At 29.6% G+C, this 4,890-nt stretch overlaps 1 non-coding gene across 1 annotated transcript; it reads left to right on the top strand.

Annotated features, from left to right (window-relative positions):
• The first annotated feature begins 3,773 nt into the window (after positions 1-3,773).
• On the top strand, positions 3,774-3,845 carry TRNAG-UCC (transfer RNA glycine (anticodon UCC)). The gene has a single exon. It is a non-coding gene; the product is annotated as a tRNA-Gly (tRNA).
• Positions 3,846-4,890: the final 1,045 nt, after the last annotated feature.

Raw genomic sequence — 4,890 nt, 5'->3', positions numbered from 1 at the left:
TTGGTAAGTTCGCAACTGAAAATACAAACCTTGGATAATACGCTATTGTATTTTTTTTTCTTTATACATAAAATATATTTGAATGCAGTTTTTTACATGCTTTTCGACTACCACACTAGACACACGTCCGTATTATTACATTGAATGGAATTTATTAATATGAATATATTATTATGTTTTCGGAACACGTGTTCATAAAAATTCAAATATTTTTGAATTACAACGAAAATTCTTTGTATCGTTATGATATTATCAAGGCAAATCGATAAAACATTCTTAAATCGATGTTTTATTATAAGACTTGTTAATTTATTCTTTCGATAATTGATTTCTCTCCGTGAGGGTATTTTCTGTCTGTTTAGATTAAAAGCCATAGGTCACCCAAGTGGTTCGTTACGTTTGATGTTTTAGCAGGGGTGCCCGGGTTCATTGATTGAGGTGTGTTGGTGAGGAATAGATTTATAAATCCACCCTTCAAACATTTTCATTTCCAGAACTTCATATCCTTCCTTTCTTTATAGAGACCCTCCACAAAGCATCACTAAAGATGAAATAGGCTCTGAGGGAAATTATTTTCCTCAAGCCTTCCTGTGTATCTCATATGTTTAAAAAATAAATAAGGAATGATAGGGCACGAAATAAGTTAGTACATAAATTACAATTACAAAATGTAAACAATAATTTTTACAACTGGAAACTTGATATTGAACTTTTTCAATGAATAGTTAGATTTATCGAAGATTTTCTTCTCCTGTTAATTATTTTCTTCTTCTTTGCTCTTACTTAGTAGTACTCACTTTTTAAAACCTTTTTAAATAAATTATACTTTTTATTCATTTTATACTTTTAGATATTTTAACATTTTATACTTGTTACTTTATACGAGTACTTTTCTTTGAGTTTTTGTACTTTTACATTTTATACTTTTCTTTGAGTTGTTGTGCTGTTAAATTTTATACTTTTCTTCTAGTTGTTGTACTATTACATTCAAAACTTTTTATTTTATACTTTTCTTTGAGTTGTTGTACTACATTTTACACTTTTACTTTTATTTGAGTTTTTGTACTTTTACATTTTATACTTTTCTTTGAGTTGTTGTACTGTTACATTTTATACTTTTCTTCTAGTTGTTGTACTATTACATTTTATACTTTTCATTCAGTTGTTGTACTTTTACATTTAATACTTGTTGTTTTATACTTTTCTTTGAGTTGTTGTACTTTAACATTTTATACTTTTACTTTTATTTGAGTTGTTGTACTTTTACATTTAATACTTTTCTTTGAGTTGTTGTACTTTTACATTTTATACTTTTCTTCTAGTTGTTGTACTATTACATTTTATACTTTTTGTTCAGTTTTTGTACTTTTACATTTAATACTTGTTATTTTATACTTTTCTTTGAGTTGTTGTACTTTTCCATTTTATACTTGTTACTTTATACCTTTCTTTGAGTTGTTGAACCTTTACATTTTATGAATGCTACTTAATACTTTTGTTTGAGTATTTGTACTTTTACTATTCTTACTTTTGTTGATGGCAACGTTATGCAGTATATATGAAAAAATAAATACATTAAAAAATCTTCTTTTCTAGATTCACATATTATTCTCGACTGTAGTAAATTATTTTTTATGACGGTTGTAACTATTGAAGTTTGAAGATCTTTCCTATTTTTAGCGTCTCCTAAGTAAACATAAAAGTTTATTTGAGGTCATATTCTTCTCATAAAATGTGTTTTATGAAGTTTCTAAACAAATTTAATAGATAATAACAAACGATTATTAATTATTTTTAAACAATGTAAATAATTAGATAAATGTAAAGAAAAGAGAAACAATACGGGTCTAACGGGTCAAGCAATAAGACCTCGTTTCAAACCATCACCAACAAAAAAAACTCCCCGCACAGCATCCCTAAAGAAAACAAGACAAGAAAGAAGTGGATTTTTCACTTTTTTATGTGACACCTTACAAGAGCGACCCTGTCTGTGCAGTGTAAAGGCATGGTAAATACGTACTAACGCACACTTTTATTTATTCCATTAATTCAACATAGATTTCAAGCACAAAACTGGTTTTTATTTATTATGTAAATAATTTTATTAGAAAGCAAAAAAGTTAATCAAGCGAAACTGGCACAGATAATCTTAGCTATAATGCTGTATTTTTAAAAGTAATTTCCTTTACGCGTTCATACATTTCTATTGAAAAAAAAATAGTACTACATTAATATTTTTTACTGAGTAATTTATTTTTTATATGTTTTCTACTCAAGCGAAGCGATAGCTTTCAATTTATCTAAAGCATATTTTTTGAATTCATAATGTACACCAAATTCGTTATAAAGATTAATCAAAATAGTGATTTGGCATTAGGCTTCGCCTTAAGGGTGTCCAGCCAAGAGGTGGCTTCAAAATTCAATCGCTGGGCCAACTTGAGATATGTTCACAGTCAGCAGCTGGTCACTATTGAAGAATCTGCTAGTCCTTCCTGTAAAAGACGGCCAGTTTCTTAGAAGTCATGTAATTATAATACGAGAATTAAATCGTAATAACGTTGCGATGGACAAAAAACGTCTTACTTTGAGATTATCATCAGATTTTAAATTTTATATTTTCTACGTTTTAATGCCTTAATATAAACAGAAGTCAGAGCTTCTGCTGTTCCTTTTATCACCTGATAACCGTCAAGAAACATTTTTCTTTGATGTTTGAAATTCTTGTTAACAGCAACGCAAGAAAAAAATTATTTAAAAAAATTTAAAACAAGAAATGACTCTTTTTATCGTATTTTTTCCTTAATGCAGACGAAATAAGCTTGTTAAATTTTTAATTATTATTTATTTATTTATTTACGGTTAGAATGGTTAGAAAAGATTACAAAATTAAGGTACACGTAAGTATAAAGGGTCATAAGAGAAAAAAATTGTGACATACGTAAAAAAATAGTTGCTGTATGTTAGCGAAGTTGAAAATGTTGTTGGTCAATGCAGAATCATTAAGGCGACACAGGAGGCTCACGTTTTAATTAATTCCGATGAATCATATTTATAGATATATTTTTTTTAGAGCGTTCCCTACGGATGTAAGTTATTTATATTTAAGATTAATAAAAACAGTACATTCCAATTAAATTATTTTATGTAAGGCGGTTTGAAAATTTTAAAAAACTACCAGAAATAATTCAAATAAACCCCACTGAAAAATCATTTTTCTATGTCTGTTAGGGCAAATTCGACCGTTTCGAAGTTTGTTCATTACGCTGGGCCGCGCCCCGAATATTGTTTTTACACGACTTCATCACTTATTCCGTTAAGAGGAAGCTACAAGCCAAAAATGTGTATACTCTTGGAATACCGTATATTGTAGGTAATAGGCATTAAATCACTTGACAAACGGAGTCTACAAACGTTCGATTTCAAGCACAAAACTGGTTTTTATTTATTTTTAATATTTTTTGTAATCAAGTGAAACTGTCACAGATAATTTTAACTTTTATATTGTATTTTTTTAAAGTTGTTTTCTTTACGCGTTCATACCTGTCTATTGAAAATATATATTTTTTAGTAGTTTACATTTATATTTTTTATTGAGTAATTTATTATTGAAGTGAAACTTCTTTACGCGCGTCATGCAATTTCGAGGACCGGAGTAAAACCGACTCATGACCGAAACGAAAATGCGGGTACCCCCACCACCGATTAAAGTTCATTTGATCTAGTCAAAGTTTTGAAGTAACATATAAATGCTTCTTAGCTCATCCCGACAACTGGCGTTGGTGGTGTAATGGTCAGCATAGTTGCCTTCCAAGCAGTTGATCCGAGTTCGATTCTCGGCCATCGCACATTATTTTTTTGTTTTTAACGCCTTTTTCATTCAATATCTTATTTTTTAGTAGGTCAGAACATTTTTTAAAAGAAAATAATATTGCAAAATAATAAAAACACTTATCTCACTGTGATAAAACATTACTCCGCTAGAGCGCGCTTTGCGTTATTGTGTTGGATTAAAATTATTATCTAATCCGTATATTATGATAATTGTATTACATTTATTTAATTAATTTATTTATTTTGATAATATGTAATAATTTACAGAAAAAAAAATTAAAACTATCTCCCTCTGATAAAATATCCGTTCGCTAGAGCGCACTACGCGATCTTGTGTGGGATTCTATTTCTGTACATTGTACATTATTTTTAAAAATATATTATATTTTGGGTGTGATGTAGGTAACATTATAAAACATAACAAGCTCTCATATTTTCAGAACCTACATAATATAATCAATTTATGCGGCTTTGCTTACAGTTGGTGCTCAGCGTGGTTGGCTTTCAATCAGTTAAGCGAGGTTCGATTCTCGGCTGTGGCATTTTTGAAGTGAAACCTTGTTGAGGTGGGGGAGCCGCTCACGAACGTTCTCTCTCTTCTCTTCTTTCCTCTCTCTCAGACACCAGCGAACTGCGCCACGCCAAGCATCAGCTGAAACTAGAAGTTTCACTTCTGTCTTGCGTAGGCTTGACACACCCACTTTTTTTTATTTGTATTCTACTCAAGCGAAACTATAAGAAAATTTTTAATTTATCTAAAGCATATTTTTTGGTATTCATTATTTACACCAATTCGTTATAAAGATAACTCAAAATAGTGATTTAGCATTGAGCTTCGCCTTAAGATTTCCACTTTATTTTAGAGATTTGCTAGGGCAATTTTTTATGTACGGCTTCTTCACTTACGTCGTTAAGTTTCCGACGTTATTACATTGTATTGTCTCGTCTTAAGCAGTTGATAAAAAGTTAATGGGATCTCTCATTAGTATACTTGTTAAAGAGATATAAGTAAATCTCTTTCAAATATTAGTATATAAGTGGATTAAAGAGATTAGTTTT

Source organism: Hesperophylax consimilis, chromosome 28, assembly GCF_061612785.1.
Source record: "Hesperophylax consimilis isolate HC1 chromosome 28, BYU_Hcon_1.0, whole genome shotgun sequence".
Classification (NCBI taxonomy): Eukaryota; Metazoa; Arthropoda; class Insecta; order Trichoptera; family Limnephilidae; genus Hesperophylax; species Hesperophylax consimilis.
This window is presented reverse-complemented; position numbering and strand designations above follow the sequence as displayed.